The following is a 22009-nucleotide window of genomic DNA, read 5'->3' as shown; positions in this document are numbered from 1 at the left end:
GTGAGGTGCTGAGGAGACGGCTTCCCGCCATTTTGTGAGGTGCTGAGGGGACGGCTTCCCACATTTTGTGAGGTGCTGAGGAGACGGCTTCCCGCCATTTTGTGAGGTGCTGAGGGGATGGCTTCCCACCATTTTGTGAGGTGCTGAGGGGATGGCTTCCCTCCATTTCATGAGGTGCTGAGGGGACGGCTACCCACCATTTTGTGAGGTGCTGAGGGGACGGCTTCCCACCATTTTGTGAGGTGCTGAGGGGATGGCTTCCCTCCATTTCATGAGGTGCTGAGGGGACGGCTTCCCACCATTTTGTGAGGTGCTGAGGGGATGACTTTCCCTCCACCTGAGAAGCCTTCACAAGCCCTGGTTCTGAAGAAGAGGACTGTTGGACTAATTACCTCAGAAGAAGCCAAATCCAAGATTTAATTAAAGAAGTAAACTTTATTAGGAATCATAACCAGGGATCCTGGTTTTCTCTGATAAAAAAAAAAAAAATCCCAAATTTTCTGATTTAAACGCCCCCCCCATCCACATCTTTCCGTGATTAAAAAAAAACACCGTCATGTATGTATGTATGTGTGTGTGCGTGCACATATATACGTGCCTGTGTATCAGTAGTGTTTCATTTTTAATGACAGAGCTGAAGCGTGTGAAACGCACTGCTGTAGGAGACTGCTGCCGCACCTAATGAGCTCAGGGGTGATGACCGGAAGAGCCCACAATCCACCACGAAGCAGTTAGTTTCTCACAGAAAGCCTCCGCCGTCTGTGGAGAATGGGAATGATTTCCAGGAAGGGAGCCGGCAGCCAGACTCGAGAGTGAAAGCAGTGCTGTATATATTTGGTGAGGAATGTGCAAATGCCCGTACAAACCGCCCCAACCCCTGCACCAGTCTTCTTGAAACTTGGCAGGCCTCGTGGCTAGCACCGCTGCAGCTTTCAGCCCACGGCACCTTAACACACACAGGGTCATTTGTGTCACCAGTTTTGCCTGTCAGCAGCTTGGGGTGCGGCTCCCCCCAAAACCCTGCACAGATCTTGAACCGTGGGAGCCTTTGTGGCCTCACCAGGGGAGACCACCGCTGCAGCTTTCAGCCCCGGTGCTGTAACACACAGAGGTGACAGGCGTTTGCTTTCACGCATTTGGGGAGCAGCTCCCCCAACCCCCTGCACCCATCTTCTTGAGGCTTGGCAGGCGTCGTGCCCTCAGCACGTTGCACCCAAGTCAGAGCTGAAATAAAGCTGTAGACATTTCTTTCTTCCCCCAGTATAGCCGGGTCTCCCAAGTGGCTCTGAAGCTGCGGAGCCGTTTCAGTCGGATGGAAGCGGCAAACCGATCTGGAGTGCAGCCATCCAAAGGGGCCGGATCTGAAGTCAGACAGGATCACTGCTGCTTTGCACAGGCCTAGTACTCATGTCTCTCAGCTCTTACCTCTGGCAGGGTTTTGACTTTTGTACGTGGGACTTATCCCCTCCAGCCTGTCCTGAGCACGGCCCAGGATGGACAAGGACCACGTCCCCAGCCCCAGCTTCTCCCCCTTTCATGCCTGTGCTGCTCCTCAACACAACACTGCACGTCTCCGGGCCCTCCCCTCGCCCCCCTCAGCTCCCCCACAGACATCTGACATTTCACAGCACTGCTTTCACTTTCGAGTCTTGCTGCCGGCTCCCTTCCTGGAAATCATTCCCATTCTCCACAGACGGCGGAGGCTTTCTGTGAGAAACTAACTGCTTCGTGGTGGTTTGTGGGCTTTTCCGTTCATCATCCCTGAGCTCGTTAGGTGCGGCTGAGTTGTTCATGCTGACAGGGGAAGCAGCAGGCAGGCTGGAAGTGAAAGCAACAGTGCTGTACAGATAAAGACTGCGAGTCCCGCGGGGCTGGGCACACACCAGAGGAAGGATCCACCGAGAACGGAGAAGGTACTGTGTTGAAATGCTGTTGCTTTGCTGTGGGTGGAAAAGGGTTTGGACAAAACTCTGTGTCCCTTTAAGGCCTTGTTTATTCTCTGCTTTTTGGTCACTACCTTTTTGACTTAGTAAACAGATGCCAGCACGATGAACCTGGTCCAGTCACCGCAGCAAGCAATAATCCTTTCCAGTGGAGCTGAGGGCAGGACAAGAAGTATTCCTGTGCAGAAATGCTCCCTGGAGAGCAGTAGCAGCGTTGGAGTGCTGTTGTAGTTGTGGTGATAATGCCAGTAGGAACAGGGCAGAATCGGGGTTTATTGGGCAGTATTTTTAATGTTGGCTGAATTGTAGGGTTGGGGAAAAAAAAGTTAGACAAGCTTCTGAGCAAAGAGTGCCATCCCTTGGGTCTGGCTCAGGCATCCTTAGGACGTGTCCTGTCCCACAGAACCGGGGCCTTATAAAGACAGCTTCACTGCTGGTGGCGTTTCCTTGAGCCAGACTCTGGCATTTGTTCTTGTGTCCTTCCAATGGAAATAGGGGATTTGTTAAAGGCGTTGCTGATGGTAATGTGCCAAACCCTCCAGGTGTTTCCAATAACTCATCCAAGTTTCACACCCGTACAACAGGGCAAGGCTGACAGCAACCTGGTCATGAGAGTTTTGGTTTGGGGACTGATGTAATGAATATTGAGGATACAATTTCAGAGATGTCCAAGAGCAGCACTGGTAGATTTATCTGGTGTTCAATGTCATGTTTACTTGGGAAAGGTGGTTACCCAGGTAGGGGGACTGCTCACCTTTCTCCAAGGAACGCCACGAGGAAAGGATCTGTGAGAAATAACTGAGGCCAGGAAGGATGGGGGACGGAGAGTGTGTGTGGGTTCATGAGGTGGGTGCAGGCCAGAAAGGAGGGGGCCCTTGGTTCTCGCTTGGACCCTGGTTCCCAGTGAGGCAAAAGCTCCCTTTCTGCAGTTTCCTCCATCGTTTTTTTTTTTTTTTTTCCCCCCAATGACCATATTGGTGGTTCAGCTTGAAAAGGAGCACTGGGGGACGAGCTAGCTCATGGGTCACCTGTGGTGTGGCAGGTAGGGTACTGTGCTGAACACAACACAATACTTAGGTCAGCCCACGTCTGGGGGAGGAAGCCTGGCACCCGTGGAAAACATGTTAAAGCAACATATAGCAAGCCAAAAAAGAATTAGAGGCGCATGTAGCAAAAGGTGCTAACAGTTAATAATAACGACTTTTTAAAAATACATCAGAGGCAGGAAGCCAGCTGCAGTAGGGGTGGGCAAAATACGGCCTGTGGGCCACACGCGGTCCACCAGGCCATTCTATGTGGCCTACGGGGCCCCTAAAATTTTTATAACATTAATATTTATCTGCCCCTGGCTGCCTGTCAAAGATGACAGTAGCCAGGGGCAATAGGACCCATAGGGAGGCAGTGGCAGATCTAAGCCCCAGCTTCAAGTCTGGCCCACCCAACCCCTTCCCCCCACCCCAGCAGGAAGCCTCTGCCTAGAGTGGCTTGTGGAGGCTTCTGGCTCGGGGCTGTTCCTGCCGCACAGCGCTGGAGGGAAATACGGATAAAAAGGAGGAGGAAGAGAGGAAGGGAGGGGAATGGGTGATTGCCCCAGTCCTCAGGTCTAGGCTGGGCTGGGCTGGCTCCTGCAGTCCCAGCAACGCACCTAGGAAGCAGGTGGTGCCCAAGCACAGTGGGCAGGGTGAGTGGGAAAATGGCTGCTGTACGTGGGGAAATGGGCAGCGAGTGGGCGCGTGGAGTGCAGTGACAGCCATGTGGGAGTGCAGGGCTTGCTCCAGTGCCCTGGGCCACCACCAGTGGGGTCCAGAGCAGGGCAGCACGAGCGTGGGATCTGGACTGGCTGGGGCTCTGTGGAGCTGGGCTGTGCTGTGCCAGGAGGGAGACGGAGAAGCCAGGCTGGCTCCATAGAGCCTCTGCTGGCCCGGACACCATGCTTCTGCCACCCAGCTCTGGGCCCTGCAGGTGCGGGCCCTGGTGCACCAGCACGGGACCCATGCTTCCACCCAACTGTTGCTGTGCTCTGTGCACCCACTCGCTCCCCCTTCTGCCCACCTTTCGCAGCGATTTCCCCACTCCCCTGCCCACCTGCCATTGGCAGATCCAGCCCCACCTGGTTCCCAGCTGCATCGCCAGGACTGCAGGAGTATTGTGTCCAGGTCTGGGCGCTGCACTTCAGGAGGGGTGTGGACAGCATGGAGAGGGGCCAGAGGAGGCCACCCACATGATCGGGGGCAGCAGGGCAGGCCCTACGAGGAGAAGTTATGGGACCTGAACCTGTTCAGCCTCCATAAGAGAAGACTGAGGGGGATCTAGTGGCCATCTATAAACTCACCCTGGGGGACTAGAGGGGATTGGGTGAGACCCTGTTCCCCTGAGCACTTCCTGGAGTAACAAGGAACAACGTCCACAAATTGACTGAGAATGGGTTCTGCCTAGACATCAGGAGGCACTGCTTCCCAGTCAGGGTGGCTAGGGTCTGGAACCAGCTTCCAAGGGAAGTGGTGCTGGCTCCTACCCTGGGGTCTTTAAAAGGAGGCTTGATAACTACCTAGCTGGGGTCATTTGAGCTTAAAATTAGCAGGGGTCATAAGAGCCCTGTATTCATTCCTGCCCAGGGCAGGGGGTCGGATTCGATGATCTGCTCAGGTCCCCTCTGACCCTACTTTTATGAAACTATGAAACTATGTGGCCCTTGATGGCTTGCCAAAACTTGGTAAGCGACCCTGTACCCAAAATAATTGCCTACCCCTGAGCTAGGGAATTGGAGGGACCATTAGATGACCAAGGCTGAAAGGATCATAGCAGAGAAACGAAAAAAAGGTCATTGCATCAGCGTTTTTAGTAGAAGGTACTGGGGACATTCCCATGGCAGATCAATCCTTTCTAGTAGGTGGGTGTGAAGAGTTGGACCGCACTGAAGGACAAGAGAGGATATTTTAGAACAAATGAATACATAAAATAACAATAAGGCACCACGACTGGATGGCATTCACCCAACTCAAAGGTGGAATTGCAGAACTGCTGGCAATAGCATCTCACCTATCATTACAAATGGCCTCTGAGCCAAAGGATTGGTGGGCTGCCAGTATAACACCCATCTTCAAAAGGGGCTCCAGAGGTGTCCCTGGGAACTACAGACCAGTGAGTCACTTCCATCCCTGGCAAGTTGGCAGGATATCTAATAGAGAATAAAATCAGTAATCATATGGGCAAATATGATTTGCTGGGGAGGAGCCAGCATGGCTTGTATAAAGGGAAATCCTGTCTCACCAATCTGTTACAAGGGTGTAGGTTGTAGCCATGTTACAAGGTCTAAGGACACAGGCAGACAAGGTTCTTTGGGTAGAGCTGATGTTTTTTATTAGGCCTACTCAAATAGTTGGAAAAATTCTTGTTTGCAAGCTTTTGGGTCTAAATAACCTTTGTCAGGCTGAGGAAGCATCTGCAGTTGGGTTGTGCTCTCCCTGGACGGAGTGAATAGTAAAGAAGCCAGAGGCTGGTGTGCGTGCAAGAACGGCAGTCAGTGAAGATGTGAGTTGAGGAGTCAGTGGGTGAGACAGAGGTTGGTGGGGTGGGAGGGGAGAACGAATGTAGCAGGTGAACGGTGGAGATGTACCTGTGGAGTCAGATGTCAGGCAGGTTATAATGTGTCAGAAACCCAGTGTCTCTATTTAGTCCATGGTTTTTTCGTCCATGATAAAAAAATAACTTCAACAGTAAGTACTCAATGCTGGGTTCTGAACTGGCTATTACAACTCCGGAAAGAGACCTTAGTGGCCCTGTAGATACTTCTCTGAAAACATCAGCTCAGGTGTAGCAGTGACCAAAACAGCCAATAAAATGCTGGGCATCATTAAGAAAGGAACTGAAAACAAGACAGAGAACATCATCCTGCCATTACACAAATCCATGCTGAAGCTGAACCCACATCTTAAATACTGTGTGAAGTTCTGGTCTCACATCTCAAAGGGGATGGGAGTAGAATTAGAAAAGGTCCAGAGAAGAGCAACCCAAATGATCCGGGACCATACCAGGAGAGACTAGAAAGGTTAGGACTCTTTGGTTAGGAAAGGAGAAGGATGAGGGGGGATATGACAGAGGTCTGATGATGATGGGGAGATCACTTGCGAACGAGTAAGGTTGTCTTCCATAGACCTGAGTAGTGAGACCGCAGGTGGCTCCATAGCCCGATTCTGGAGCCACATGTCTTGTCGCAGTGAGGACAGGTGTTTCCAGGAGGGATGGGCACTGTGTTGCTGCGTTGCATGTTCTGATGTTCCTTTCGCCTGTTCCTCTTTTCCTCTTCTGCCTGTCGACAAGCTGTTTCAAAGTGTTGAGGTCCCTCCCAAAGAGCCTTCCTCCATTGTAGTCAGTCCCAAGCAAGAGTCTCCCAAGTGTTGATGTCAATGTTGCACCTCTTCATGTTTGCCTTCAGGGTGTCTTTGAAGCACTTGCTTTGCCCTCCACAACTTTCCTTACCTTCTTTCAGCTGTGAGAAAAATATTCTCTTTGGAAGGTGGGAGTCAGGCATGCAAACAGCATGACCTGTCCAGAGAAGTCTCTGTTGGATTATCCTGGCCTCAGTGCTGTTGGAGTCTGCTTTGGTCAGGACGCTGATGTTTGTGCTATCAGACGCACAAACATCAGCATCTGATAGAGGCCCATAAAATCGTGAAGGGTGTGGACCAGCTGAAAAGGGAGCTGTTGTTCACCAAGACCCAGAGTACTAGAACTGGGGGCCACCTGCTGACATTAGTAGGAAACAGGTCGAAAACCAACAGGAGAAAGTAGTTTTTTATGCAATGTGTAGGTGAATTGTAGAATTAATCGTCACAGGAGGTGGTGGAGGCAGAGAGCTCAACCAGGTTCAAAAAAGAGCTATATAAATTCATGTATCATAGATCAATTAATGGCAATGGACGAGAATGGCTTGAGATATTTCCTTTGGTATCTCAAAACCTATAATTATGGACACTGTGAAGGGTACTGAAGAGGGAATAGATCACTTTGGAAATATCATAGAAGATCATCGAAAATGAGGATTGGAAGAGACCTCAGGAGGTCACATCTAGTCCAGCCCCTTGCTCCCAGTAGGACCCCTAGATCATCCCAGGCCAGACTCGCGGGGTCTTAAAAACCTCCAAGGACACAGATTCCGTCATCTCTCGGTTCCAGTGCTTTACTACCCTCCTCGTGAGGGATTTCTTATAACATCTCACCTCAGCTTCCCTTGCTGCAACTTCCCCCAGTGCTCCTTGTTCATCATGTATTCATAGAAGTCGGGTCAGAAGGGACCTTGTAGATCAAGTCCGACCCCGTGCCCTGGGCAGGAAAAAAAGCGGGCTCAAATGACCCCAGCCAGGTAGGCGTCTAGCCTCCTCTTAAAGACCCCAGGGTAGGAGCCAGCATCCCTTCCCTTGGAAGTTGGTTCCAGATCCTAGCCGCCCTGACTGTGAAGTAGTTCCTACTTATGTCTAGTCTAAACCTACTCTCTAACAACTTGTGGCCGTTATTCCTTGTTACCCCGGGAGCGCAAGGGGGAACAAGGTCTCCCCCAAACCCTGCTGGTCCCCCCTGATGAGTTTATAGCTAGCCACCAGGTCCCCCTCAGCCTTCTCTTGCGAAGGCTGAACAGGTTCAGGTCCCGTAGCCTCTCCTCGTAGGGCCTGCCCTGCTGTCCCCTAATCATGCGGGTGGCCCTCTTCTGAACCCTCTCCATGCTGTCCACATCCCTCCTGAAGTGCGACGCCCAGAACTGGACGCAGTACTCCACCTGTGGCCTGACCAGTGTCACATAGAGGGGGAGGATCACCTCCTTGGCCCTGCTTGCAATGCATCTGTGGATGAACGACTAGGTACGGTTGGCCCTACTGACCGTGATCTCACTTGTTGGCCCATGTTCATCTTCAAGTCAATAATGACTCTGTGGCAGAAAGCCACCTTTGTCTCCGCCCAAAGTCTCTGCTCTGTGACAGTTTGATAAAGATGGGCCCAGGAAAGAGACACATCCTTACCCTGTCTCTCTAGCTAACCTGAGCTGGATACACCCTGAGGGAGGGGGGAAACCTGCTCCCTCTGCCTACATGACTGGCATCACACACCTGCGTGAGGGGCTTCCTTCCTGGTGGGCTAGAGTCTGCCCAGCAGCTAGTGATGTTTTTCAAATTGGTTGGCTGACAGCCAACAGGTGCTGGCCTCCATCCAACCCGCCACAGATTCCAAGAGCTCTTTCTGCCACCATGCTCTCGAGAAGGGAGTTTCCCAGCTTTTAAGTGTGCTGCTGGTTCCTATTGCCCAAGTGCAGCACCCTGCACTTGTCAGTATTGAAACCCATCCCATTTTTGTTAGCCCACCCCTGTAACCTGTCCAGGTCCTGATGTAATCTGTCCTTCCCTACTAGCATGCCCACTTCACCCCAAATCTCGGTATCATCAGCAAATTTAAACGGGCTGCTTTTCACCCCATCCTCCAAGTTACTAATAAAGAAATTGAACAGTGCGGGCCCAAAGACTGAGCCCTGGGGGACCCCACTGCCCACTTCCCTCCAGGCTGAAAAAGACCACTACCCTCTGAGTACGACCGTTCAGCCAATTTGCGATCCATCTGACTGTGTAGGCATCGATGCCACAGTCACCTCGTTTTTTTAATGGGGATGGGATAGCAGACAGTGTCAAAGGCCTTGCTAAAGTCCAGAAAGACTACATCCACTGCGACACCTGAGTCCAGTGCTTTTGTGACCTGATCGTAGAAGGCAATCAGGTTGGTCTTACAGGACCTGTCCCTAATTAAACCATGCAGCTTGCCCTTGAGCATCATCCCTGCTGCTGGCCCATCACAGATGTGCTCCTTGATAATCTTCTGAAAGAGTTTCCCCAGGATTGAAGTAAGACTAACGGGCCTATAGTTGCCCGGGTCCTCCCTCCTCCCTTTTTTAAAGATGGGGACCACGCTGGCTATCTTCCAGTCATCTGGCACCTGGCCAGAGCACCATGAGTGCTCGTAAAGCTGTGCCAGGGGCCCCGCAATAACCCCTGCCAGTTCCCTCAACACCCTGGGGTGGAGAGCATCTGGACCCGCTGATTTGAACACGTCCAGCCCCTCCAGAAGCTCTCTAACCCGGTCCTCCCTGACCTTAGGCCTGGCAGCATTTCTCCCGAGTCCGTCTGGAATCCTGGCTGGGGAGTCCCGGTCCCAAGACAAGAAAATGGAGGCGAAGAATTTGTCAAAGAGGTCTGCTTTCTCCTCTGGTGCAACCACCAGATTGCCAAGCATATCCTGCAGGGGCCCCGCATTACCCGGTGCCTTCTTCATTCTCCCTATATATTTAAAAAAGGACTTTGTATTATCTTGATACTTGACAATAGGCCTAGCTCTGTATCTGCCTTAGCTTTCCTAACAGCCCCACTACAGACCCGAGCAGTGGTGGTATACTCCTCATTGGTGATAGCCCCTCCCTTCCACAGGGTGTACGCCTCCTTTTGGGCAATCAGGCATTCATGGATGCCTTTGGTGAGCCAGGGGGCCTTCTGGGCACTCCTGCTCCCCTTGCTTCTTGTTGGGATTGTCACCCCTTGGGCTCTGAGTATCGTCTCCTTAAGGAACGACCAGTCATCTTGGGCACTGAGTTCCCCTACTCTTGAGGACCCCAGTGCTTCTCCTACTAATCTCAACTCATTCAAGTTGTCCCTCTTAAAGTCTAGGGCTACTGCCTTGCTGCAGGACCTTGACACCCTGTGCTGGATGGTGAATTCCAGCAAGTGATGATTACTATCACCCAGGTGGTCGAGGACCTGGAGCCCTCTTACCAGGTCATCACCTGTAGCCAGGACCAGGTCCAGCAGGGCATTCCCCCTGGTGGGACTGTGCACCTCCTGGGTTAGGTGGAGGTCCTGTATCTCATCCAGGAACCTCCGTGAGTGGTCTGACCTGGCTGACTGCTCCTCCCAGCAGATGTCCAGGTAATTTAGATCACCCATGACAGCTACGTCCCTTGCTTTAAGTGCCTCCGCAAGCTGACCCAAGAATTTGCAGTCCAGCTCTTCCCCTTGGGTTGGTTGGGGGGTCTGTAGTAGACCCCCACCATTAAGTCCCTTTCCCCATGACCCCCCTGTATCCTGACCCAGAGCACTTCAGCCTGCCCCTCCTCTGACCCCATCCTGCTGGTTGAGTATGTGTCTTGTTCTTTGACGTAGAGCGTCACACCCCCGCCTTTCCTCCCCGCTCTATCCCACCTGTATAGTCTGTGTTCCTTAATGTTAACCGCCCAGTCGTGGGATGAATCCCACCAGGTTTCTGTGAGCCCTACTATGTCTGGGTTTGAACAGGCTATTCGGACGGCAAGTTCCTCCTGCTTATTCCCATACTGCGATGGTTGGTATAGAGGCATTTAAGGCCTCATATTGCTGCGTGTGCCACCTCTGTCAGAAATGCCACCGTCTGTGTCCCTCTCCAGAGATCTGTCTCTGCCAGCATGAGAGGCTTGTGTTGAATCCCTCAGGGCGGGGATCTCCCTCCCTTGTCTACATGACAAAAGCCTGGTGCCTGGGAGGCGGATGATCTTGTCACCTGGGGAAGGGGGGAGGGAAAGCCCCGGTCACCTGCCCAGGTAGCCAGTGATGCTTTTTTAGATTGGTGGGCTTGTGGCCAGTACTGGCAGCTTCGATTGGACCGGGCTGCTGAGGTCAGAGAGGTTATTTAAAGGCCTGGTCCAGGAAGAAGGCAGCCATTTAGCCATGAGGTCACCCAGGTGAATCTGAAACTGGCTCTCTCTTCATAACCGCACGCTCCAAGAGTGGCCTGCCTCCAGAGGGTAACTCCAGCCACCTCTGGATGATGCATGTGAGTAAGCTACTCGAGATCCGACTAGATATTTAGCTTACAGTAACTCAGATGCGTGTTTAAACGGCTACCGTCAGCCATACTGGTTTGCTCTATGGGATTCCTCTGATATTCCTCTGATAATGTTCTATCTTTTACCCTGTTTTCACCCTGCCCCCTGAATCAATAAAGTTCTCCTTTGTGACCGATGTGGGAGACTTATTGAGGGGTGGGTCTAAATTATGCCGAGGAGGCCCCTTAGGTCTGTGGACTAAGGGGCAGGTTGGACAAGTGGGCAGAAAACAACAGGATGCAGTTCAACAAGGAGAAATGCAAAGTGCTGCACCTAGGGAGGAAAAATGTCCAGCACACCTACAGCCTAGGGAATGACCTGCTGGGTGGCACGGAAGTGGAGAGGGATGTTGGAGTCCTAGTGGACTCCAAGATGAACATGAGCCGGCAGTGTGACGAAGCCATCAGAAAAGCCAATGGCACTTTATCGTGCATCAGCAGATGCATGACGAACAGATCCAAGGAGGTGATACTTCCCCTCTATCGGGCGCTGGTCAGACCGCAGTTGGAGTACTGCGTGCAATTCTGGGCACCGCACTTCAAGAGGGATGCGGATAACCTGGAGAGGGTCCAGAGAAGGGCCACACGTATGGTCAAGGGCCTGCAGACCAAGCCCTACGAGGAGAGACTAGAGCACCTGGACCTTTTCAGCCTCCGCAAGAGAAGGTTGAGAGGCGACCTTGTAGCTGCCTATAAGTTCATCACAGGGGCACAGAAGGGAATTGGGGATGTTTTATTCACCAAGGCGCCCCCGGGGGTTACAAGAAACAATGGCCACAAGCTAGCAGAGAGCAGATTTAGATTGGACATTAGGAAGAACTTCTTCACAGTTCGAGTGGCCAAGGTCTGGACCGGGCTCCCAAGGGAGGTGGTGCTCTCCCCTACCCTGGGGGTCTTCAAGAGGAGGTTAGATGAGTATCTAGCTGGGGTCATCTAGACCCAGCACTCTTTCCTGCTTATGCAGGGGATCGGACTCGATGATCTATTGAGGTCCCTTCCGACCCTAACATCTATGAATCTATGAATCTAAGGGAGGCTTCCCTAATCAGCCCCTGACTTGGGAAGTGGCACAAGTGCTTATATTGGGTCTAGTACGCATTGGTCGATCAGGCCTGTGTTCTCCAAGGTACGCAGAGCCAGAATTGAGTCCAGAGCCTTGGATGGTGGCAGCGGGAACCCCAGGCTAGCGGGTGTGCTCCAGGGAAGGGGTCGGCCGGACGTGAGGCACCCCAGGAAGGCACTCGGAGCTGGGAAGGTGGTCGGGTGCAGGGAGGTGGGCGGCTCAACGCAGGAGTGCCCCCTACTGGCCCGCCACACCACCCCCTGATTTTCAAGACTATCTGGACCCCTGTTATGTACCTGGGTACTCCTTGCGTATGTTACCTGTCTTGGTTGGGAGGTGTCCTTAAGTCTTCCTGCGGCCTCATCCTCCGCTGAAGCTACTTTAAAGCTCGCCGCACGAGATCAGCCAACCTGAAAGAAAGGACATGCTTGCCTTTAGGAGAGAGATGTAGTCCATCCCGCCCAAGGAAGTCCCCTGCACAAAAGCATGGGTCGTTATCCAGGAACCCGAGGCCTGCCTGGCAGCACCAACCTCATAACTGCCAGTTGACCTCGCCAATGCAGGCCTTGTGTCGCCGTCCACACCTACTCACTGGGAGAATAGAGGAGAATACCACCTATGCCCCTGTCTCTTTGAGCTTGGCCTCCAGGGCCTCGAAGTCCTTCATGATGTGGTCTGGGTTGCCCCTGGCCAAGTCATTCCTTCCCACATGGATGAGAACCATGGGGTACTGGTCTGAGGGTCGGTTATAGGCCGGGATCCTCTCCGTGATGTCCCAAACCCGAGCCCCAGGCAGGAAGCAGACCTCTTGTGCCATGGGGTCGGGACAGCAGATGGGACCCTCCAGTCCTCATAGGATGGAGTCCTCAATGACAAGGATCCAGCGTTTCTTCCTGCTGGTGTTCGTTCTCTGGGCCGTTGGTGTTGTGTGGAAGTTGGAATCATCCCCACTCGAGGCACCTCCTTCATACTTCTCCGTCACGGCTGCCAGGGCCTCATACCTGTTTCCCAGTTGTACCCGGGGAGCCTCCACCACGCTAGCCCAAGCATCTCTGGATCTGGTGGACACCTTCTGCCACTCCTGTGTTGGACGCATCTCCTGGGGGGGCTGGACAGTGGACGACTGGGCCTGCAGTGAACAGAAATAGGAGTCAATTTCAAACTCTGCAGCCCTGATGCCCCTCAGCCTGGAGCTCCCTCACCTGCTCCTCCAGAGCCCTCAGTCAGGCACAGGAGGGACAGGCAAGGCAACCCCCACCCCCACCATCCGCCAGGACCCCACTGAGCCTCCCCCACAGACAGAGGGGCAAGGGGCCGATGACCCTAGCATGAGCTCTGTCTGGGTGGAGTCCTCAGAAGAGCCCAGGGCAGGCGGTGGTGCCAGGGCCCCTAGCAGTCATGCTCCGCGTCTGCACCATGTCCATGGAGCTGATTCTACTGCTCTTGCTTGATGGAGGTACCCCCTGACCTCACGCCTGCCTTATGCAAATGCTGGTGCACTCTTACAGAGCGTGCAGTTTTCATGCGCTGCTCGCGTGTGGCTCGGGAGTGCAGCTCCCTGTCTGGTGAACTAAGAGGGGTCCGAAGGGCTTCCCCTTGGGATCCATCTCAGCTGCGCCGCACCCTCTACCCCACTTACCTGAGGGGGATCAGCTGCCTGTGAAGACTAAGTCAAAAAAGGCAATGAGCACTTCAGCCTTTCCTGCATCCTCTGTCACCGGGTTGCCTCCCCCATTCAGGAAGGGACCCACACTTCCCCTGATCCTTCTCTTGCTACCGGCATACTTGTAGATCCCTTCTTGTTATCCTTCATGTCCTTTGCTAGCTGCACCTCCAACTGTGCTTTGGCCTTCCTGACTTCATCCCTGCATGCCCGAGCAATCCTCTTTTAAGCCTCCTTAGTTATTTGACCAAGTGTCCTTTTTGTGCTTTAGCTTACTGAAGAGTTCCCTGATAAGCCAAACTGGTAACACAAGTCTGATTTCCCCTTTCACAGCATGTCTGGAGAAGATGAAAAACCTGAAGATCTGATTCAGAGAGATCCTGTTCAGGAAGAACTGCTGACCAGACTTCATGGCGTGGGACTCTGCTCAGAGTACTGGCTCCCCAAGCTACGGGACAAACTGGGGGTTACCTCTCTACAAGCTTTGAAACACCTGCAGTATGAAGACTATCTAAAGCTTGAGTGTGAAACGCGGTACCCATGGGAAAAGCGGGCACTTCAACAGCTTCTCAAATTAACAGACAGCAAGACAACAATGAAGCAGCTGCAGGAAGAGTGCTTGGAGAGGCTACAGAAGAAGCAAGAAAAAGCCAAGCTAGCACTGGAGGAGCTAAAGGAAATGCAGGAAAGTGGCCGAAGCCGCCACGAGGAAGAGGTGAAATGCAAAGAGGAACGCCTGTGGCAAGCAATGGATGTACCCCGCGAGTACTGGGTGGCGTCTGAGAAGCCTTTGGTGGAGGTGATAGAGAACACGCAGAAGCAACTAAACCTCCTGGAGGAGTCGGTGTCCAAGGGGGAGAACATCCCCGACGAGGAGGTGCTGAGGCGGGCATCGGGAGGGCTGGCCCTGCAAGGCATTTACAGAACAGACAAGCTTGAGGACCTGCTGGAGAAGAGAGAGCCGCTCATAACCGTCCCGTACAGATTCAAGCTCTCCAGCCCAGAGCAAGGGTCCCTGTTTGAGACGAAGGCGTTTTCCTCGTCCAGAGAAGAATCCACCTTCACCAAGACCATGGAGAAGCTGGGCTTCAGCACGAGTGTTGCAGCCAAAGGTGGATTCTGGGGGTTTAGTGCCGAAACCAGCACAGATTACAGCACAGCTTCAGACCATGAGGAAACCCACAGGTCCCGCTGTGAGCACACGTACATTTGCACTGCCAAGTACAGCTACATCCCGCTGGCCTCCTGCTACTTCCCAAAGGACCAGCTTCGACTGTCCAGGCCAGCACTGCAAGAGCTAACAGGGATCGAGCAGCTTCTGAGTCACACCCCGGAGCCAGACAGGCTGGAGATGCTGAAGAGCCACTGCGGGGGTTTCTTCACCAGATTCGGGTCTCATGTCAACCAGGGCCCCCTCCACTTCGGTGGGATCTTCTGGTGGAAAGCATCTTCTGAGGGATTTCGGGCAGAGCAGCTGGACGAGGTGAAGAAACAGACATCGGATGCCCTTAACTCCTACGTAGGGGGCAGCTTCACGGGCTTTGGTTTCAGCGCTGCAGGGGTGGTTAAGGTATCAGCGTCGAACTCTGCAGCATCGCTCCAGGGCACAGGGAGGAAAAACCAGGAAACAAAGATTCGGCTGTTTGCGACCAAGATGGGAGGCCCCCCTGACGTGGATGCTCTTGCACGATGGAAATCGGAACTTGTGATGAATAACAAAACCTGGTGCGTTATAGACCGAGGCCTCCAGCTGATCCCAGTGTGGGACATGATCCTGGCCAATCACAGACAGGACTTTGCCGAAGTTCATCAGGTGAGCAACAGTCTCCGGGCTGCCTACGCAGCACTGACAAACCAAAGCACCAGCCCATTGTTTGGAGAGGGATTAATTAGCGCAGTAGATGAGGCGAAGGCATTCTTGGAGGATCTGAAGACCTGGCACGTCACTGGGGATGAAGAGCAGTTGTTGAAGTTAATGGACTTCAAACAGAAGCTGAATGAAAGAACAAAGGACTACAGCGTGTGGATCAGTGTCTGCCTGTCACACAAGGGGCTTCAGGACTTCTTAGAAAAGACAGTTTCTCTGTGCAGAGAGTTGCCGGCACAAAACACCTTTTCCATCAGATCTCAGCTGCGCTGCCTTCTGGACCCTCACGTCTACTCCGTGAAGAACTTCCCCCGATCCTCTCTCGTTATGCAGTGGGTTTTCCACACCGAGGATGTGAGTCCAAACCCCGTCAGCGTCTCGGACTTTCCAGCCCTTACTGAGACACTGCAGCAAATGAAGAGTTACATACAGGAGGTCACCTACGAGCCACTGTCCTCTGCAGCAGCCGTTCAAGAAGCAAAGGTGAAGGCTACAACACATGTCAGCTTGGCTTTGTCTTCTCTACTGGAGGGTCTGCGGGAGAGAGCACAGACGGACACAGAACTGCTACTGCTCTCCATTGCCGCCAGCACCGGATACCAGGTGGAAAGCCACACCTTTCAGCACCTCCTTGGAAGTCCCGACATTAACTTCATGCTAAGGGAAATGCAAACAGCACATGAAGAATATTTGACTCTGAGGGATGGGGCTGTTTACAGAGCTCAGGCTTTCCTGCTGCTGACATGTCTGACAATAACCCCCGAATCCAGAGATGTGTCTCCAGAGCAAAAGAGCAAGCGACTGGCTTTTGTAGAAGGTCGCATGGGAGACTCGTGGTGTCCTGAAATGACAAGTGTCCTTCGAAAGTATAGGGCATGGCGTGATTGGGAAGGCCTGGAAGGAGACTTGAAGTCCCTCATAGAGGGAGACGTTGAAGCCACAAATGATGATAAAAAGAAATACGGTATAAGAAAAGAAATGGAAGAAATCTTTCAAGGGACAAAAGCTTCAGATCTACCACACTCCAAACCTCTTGTGAAATCCAGCAGTGGCCAAATGCAGGAAACTACTGAAAACCAAGCGTTTCTGAATTTATTGAAGCAACTGGGACTTGCCAGCTATTATCCACAGAAAATGGGGCGAGCAGATTTCCACATCATTTACAAGACCTCTGTGCATGACAGCCAGCCCAGCAAGGACAGTGAGCTGCCATTTTATTTTTTGCAAAAGCTGATGATGCTGGACTACCGTGTAAGGTACCTGGTTTGCAAGGATGACACGAAAACTGAACAAGACCCAGCAAATGCACCAACAACCCAAGACGATGAAGGTGAATCCTCCGATACATTTGATGACTTTTTTAATGACTTTACTGAGAGAGCTGGTGGATCTACCATGCGTCAGACACACGTGCATCCAATGGACATCCAGATGGCAATTTTTCACTGTGCCGATGATTTCATGAGGCAATACGTTTGCACAAAGCTTGCGCTCTGCCAGTTTGCCCTCCCACTGCTGGTGCCAAGTCCTCGTGGCTCCCAGATACAATTCCCTCTTTGGGCCCTTAGCCTGCTCCACAAGAGCTGGAAAGGCGCTGAGCAATCTGGAGTGGGCACAACAACTAAAACTACCAAAAACAAACTGATTTACCGAGTGGACACCCCAGTGGTGTCCTTCATGCGCATTGGGGATTCTTCTGCTTCTTCTAAGTCTCAGATCCTGAACGCGCTGCTGAGCAAGCACAGGCATGATATCTTTTTCCATCGTCATTGCAGAGGCAGCAGCAAAGACTGCCTCCTAATGAGAGGAGTTGTGGAAATCTTCTGGTATTGTCCGGGTGGGAGAGATGACGATCGATTTGACAACTGCATTGCCTTTACTAACCTGCACGGAGATGCACGAGAACACGAGCAACAAATCCAGTTCTTACAGGAAGTTTCTTCTATTAATGTACTTCTCATCACTGAGTCTGGTCAGAAGGACGAAAAAGGCATGCAAATTATACATGATCTCTGGCAATCTGAAAAACCTCTGATCTGTCTTCTTGCTGACAAAGAGAAAGTTGCGGCTGGAAGATCTCCCCAGAACATCAAAATAGCCCTCAAGAACAGGAACGAAGCAGAGCTGATAGACGAGCTGACCACAACCATTACGCATTTCCTGGCAGGCTCACCCCGTACTGTCAGTCTGGAGGCCTGTGGAGAGATTGCTCGCCGGCATGGTTTCCTCATTGATGGAGACAAGAAAGAGTGTCAGGAAGCCAAGAAAGTGGCACAGGATCTGGTGGAGCTCTTGAACAAGAATAACTTGCGTGACATCAAGGAAAAACTACTGCCCTTGCAAGGAGAGTTGTGGCACGAGTGGTGCAGAAAGGACAAGGAACTTACCCGCCTGCAGGACAAAGGGGACCGAAGCATTGAGCAGCACCGGAGTGAGATTGAGTCAGAAAAGTCTGTGATACGAAATAAGCAGCTGAAAAGAGCATTCCCCCTCAATGACCTGATGAGGTCCATGCTTGAATTTCTCCAGAAACATCCAGAGGCCACCAAAAAGTACTTCTTGCAGTGGATGAAAGTCTTCATGGATGACCTGTCCTCCGACCGGCTTGCAGCTCTTCAGCAAAATTATCATAAATTGTGGTCTGATATCTTGGCACAAAAGAAAAAAGGAGGCGATGGTGGCTTGAAAAATAAGCTAAGAAAGTTAGAGGCACTCTCAAATGAAATAAATGATTCTACCATTGGCCTTGAGCACATTTTGAGAGAGGTTGGGCAGATTTATGAAGCTTTGGAGGCAATGAATAGAAAAGATAAATGTTTTCATGAACTACCTCAAATTGCCGCTGACCTGATGGTTTCGGGGTATCCCGTTGAGCTGATGGACGGTGACGCTTCCTACGTGCCACTAAAATGGGTGGGAGCAGTTTTTGACAGATTGATTGAGAAGCTGGGGGACAAAAAGGTGTTTGTTCTCTCGGTGCTCGGCATCCAGAGCACTGGAAAATCAACACTGCTCAACGCCATGTTTGGCCTGCAGTTCAACGTCAGTGCAGGGCGATGCACCAGGGGAGCTTTTATGCAGCTCATTAAAGTGGATGAGAAACTCCAACAAGATCTGCACTTTGATTACGTATTTGTAGTTGATACTGAGGGGCTTCGGGCCATGGAGCTGGCCAATAAACTGTCACTTAATCATGACAACGAGCTGGCCACTTTCGTCATTGGCCTCGGCAACGTGACGTTAATCAATATATTTGGAGAGAATCCCTCAGAAATGCAGGACATCCTTCAGATCGCAGTGCAGGCTTTTCTGAGGATGAAGCAAGTCCGTCTCTCCCCAGGCTGTTTGTTTGTGCACCAAAATGTTGGCGACATCGCTGCAAAAGAGCAGAACATGGAAGGACAAAGGCGCTTGCAGGAAAAGTTAGATGAAATGACGGTCACAGCAGCCCAGCAGGAGTTCTGTGATGCCACCTGCTTTAACGATGTGATCCGGTTTGATGTGAACAGCCACGTCCACTACTTTGCTCACCTGTGGGAAGGGAACCCCCCCATGGCCCCTCCAAATCCCAGTTACAGCCAGAACGTGCAGGACCTGAAGAACAGCATCCTCACAGCTGCCAGACACGAATCCCAGGGCAGGGTCTTACAGCTCTCAGGATTAAAGGACCGCATCGGCGACCTGTGGAGCGCTTTGCTGAATGAGAATTTTATTTTCAGCTTCAAGAATTCACTGGAGATTGCAGTGTACAAGAAGTTAGAAGTGATGTATGGCCAATGGACGTGGCAGCTGAGAAGCCACATACTGGATTTGGAAACGAAACTGAGCAATCGCATTCGGAACGGAGACATGCTCCAGGTCAGGCACGGAAACCTGGAAGAGCAAGTTCAAGAAAAGTACAGTGCCATCATGAAGGAGTTTGAAGAGTATTTCAGTGAGGACAAGGACTCGGAGATGTTGATCCAGTGGAAAGGCGGCATTGAACTGAAGCTGAAAGATCTGAGGGAGTCACTTGTGGCAGAAACAAAGAAGAAGTGTGAAAAACTCATTGAACTGAAGAAGAACCAAAGCAAGTTAGATGCAAAGAAGTCAGAGTATGAGAATGAGCTTCTCAAAAGAAGCAAAGTTGTGGCTCTGTCACTAAAAGGCAAGGAACTGAGTGAACGCGAACTGAGACGCAGCTTTAACTCCCTCTGGACTGGCTGGGTCACTGAAGTGTCCTCAGCAGCTCCACCTGCGGAAGAGCCTGATATTAATGTTGACCTGGAGGGTATCCTTCTGGAGCGTTTTACACAGCCTAATCTAGCAGGAAGAATTAAGGATTTCTCCAGGGAAAATAAGTTTTCTGTTGATTTTTCTAAACATATCTGTAAAAAGAGAAAATGGTTTAACTTTTCAAACCCCATTTTAAATAAATGTGACAAAAGGAACATATTGCAAATCACAGGTCAAATCATGGACCTTGTCAAAGAAAAGATTGATCAGAAAGAGCAACAAAAAGTGGATTATAATCAAGGTTACTTTCATGAAATTCTGAATGAAATTAGAGGACATATAGCGTCTCCATCCAATACTTCAAAATATGCCTTTAATACAGAGTATGAACTAGATCTATCATTGTACCTATGCAAAATGGCAGCACAAAGGTTTGAAGATATGCACGCAGCCTTTAAAAAAGCAAATGATCCAGCTTTGTACCTGGAAAGCAAGAGAGAAGATTTCTTCAAGTGCTTTCAGATTTCCTGCCAAGGCGCCACCTCCATCACAACGTTGGCTGATTTCTTATGTGCCAAGCTGTCTGCAGCGCTTCCCCAGGCAGTGTACGACAAGACTGCCAATGACATCGCCGGTGAGATGAGGGCCAACTATCCAGCCTTCAATGGCAATCGATCCAAACTAGAAGCCTATGTTCTGAAATCCCTGGCAGAAGAGGAAAACTTTGACAAGTACCGGCAGTACATTCACTTCCCAAAGGACTTCATAGAGGGTTTTATCAAAGAGTGCATTGAGGATTATTGTTTCGATCAAAGGAATCCAAGACTGAAGAATGCCTTATGTATTTCTCTTGATGCTTTGCACTCTCGTGTTGTCTCAGCTATTGATGACTCTACTAGGGTAGTCAAAGACAGAAGGGGCAATGTATCCTCATGGCTGGATGCGTTCTGCAGCAGACTTGGAGGAGATCTGTGCTTTCCAAGAAGTGATCTGAAAGGCATTGAACACCAGGAGATTACAGATATCGAATTTCTGAAGAAAGCAATGAATAAAGCATTGGATCCAGTGACAGAAAAGCTAAGGAAGGACTTTGCTGTCACTGATCTGCACTCATTGCGAAAGGAGCCACACAATCCTAGCTGAGCAGCTGGGTGGGTGCTGGGAGCAGTGTCCCTTTTGCAGAGCTGTGTGCACCAACACCATAGCTAATCATGATGGAGCCCACAGTGTTTCCTTCCATCGTCCTCAAGCTGTGAGAGGCGTATCCTGGCACAGAACAAACCATCTTGTTACTGATATTTGTTCCAGTCTTGTAGCAAGCGATTGCAATCTCATAATTAGTGATTCTCGCAAGTACCCATACAAGAGGTACCGAGATGCAGGACATCCGTATAACACCTGGAACATCACACCTGACACATCGGTGCTGCCTTACTGGAAATGGTTTGTGTGTCGTTTCAGGGAAGATTTGGAAAAGCATTACAGTAAAAGATTTGAAGGCAAAGGTGAAATCCCTTCCCAGTGGAAAACAGTTACAAAGACGGCTGTTCTTTCAGAGGTGGAAGCCTTCTTAAAGTAGTCAGAACAAAGACTATAAAAGTTGAGAATCAAGGAAACCGGATTGCAGTTGGAAACCGTAAGAAAAGAACTTAATTGTCAAATATCGCTATTAATTGTATTGCATTTTAGAAAACTAGTTAGATAAGCAAAGCTATAGTCTAAACTATTATAGTGTGCAGAGATCTATACCATAATTCCTTTCACTGTGCAGGTGTGGGGCTGCTTCTCCAGACTACAATGTCAGAGTCCTGCAGTTTCCCCAAGTACAGAAATCTAACTCACGCATGTGTTCATGTACTAAAATCTTCCCTGCTGTGAGCGTATTAACATGGACGACTAAAAGCAGCAACGCAAAGAGCAAGGAAAGGCAATAGTAAATACTAACATTATAAAAAGTAGGATATGATACAATACTGCTTCACATTCGCTCTTCTGACTAGAGCAGGCAGCGTGCAGTTCTAGCTACATGTGCCAGAGATGCTCGAATCAGGCTTGACTCCCCATACCTGTTTTTTTGCTTGTTTCATTCTTCATGTAGTGACATATGGACTGAAATAAAAACACTGGCGACTTTCTGTCATGTCGGGTATTCACAGAGTACTTGTCCCTGCAGAGCCCACGGGTGGCAATCAGTTATGCCCTGGAGATGCCTACTGATGTGGAGGCTGAGAAAGACTGCAGATGATCAGCACGGCAGTGGCAACCTGTCACAGTCTGGGGTGCATCCTGGCCCCGCTGTAAGTACGGGAGCCCGTCTGGGCATGCAGAGTGCAGGATGTGCTGCGTGCGCGTGTCCAGCCCAGCCCCTC

At 51.1% G+C, this 22009-nt stretch overlaps 1 pseudogene; it reads left to right on the top strand.

Annotated features, from left to right (window-relative positions):
- Positions 1 to 1647: 1647 nt before the first annotated feature.
- Positions 1648 to 21780, top strand: LOC132250770 (interferon-induced very large GTPase 1-like; annotated as a pseudogene).
- Positions 21781 to 22009: the final 229 nt, after the last annotated feature.

Source organism: Alligator mississippiensis, chromosome 1, assembly GCF_030867095.1.
Source record: "Alligator mississippiensis isolate rAllMis1 chromosome 1, rAllMis1, whole genome shotgun sequence".
Lineage (NCBI taxonomy): Eukaryota > Metazoa > Chordata > Crocodylia > Alligatoridae > Alligator > Alligator mississippiensis.
The sequence above is the reverse complement of the archived record's forward strand: the minus strand, read 5'-3'. Positions and strand labels throughout refer to the sequence as shown.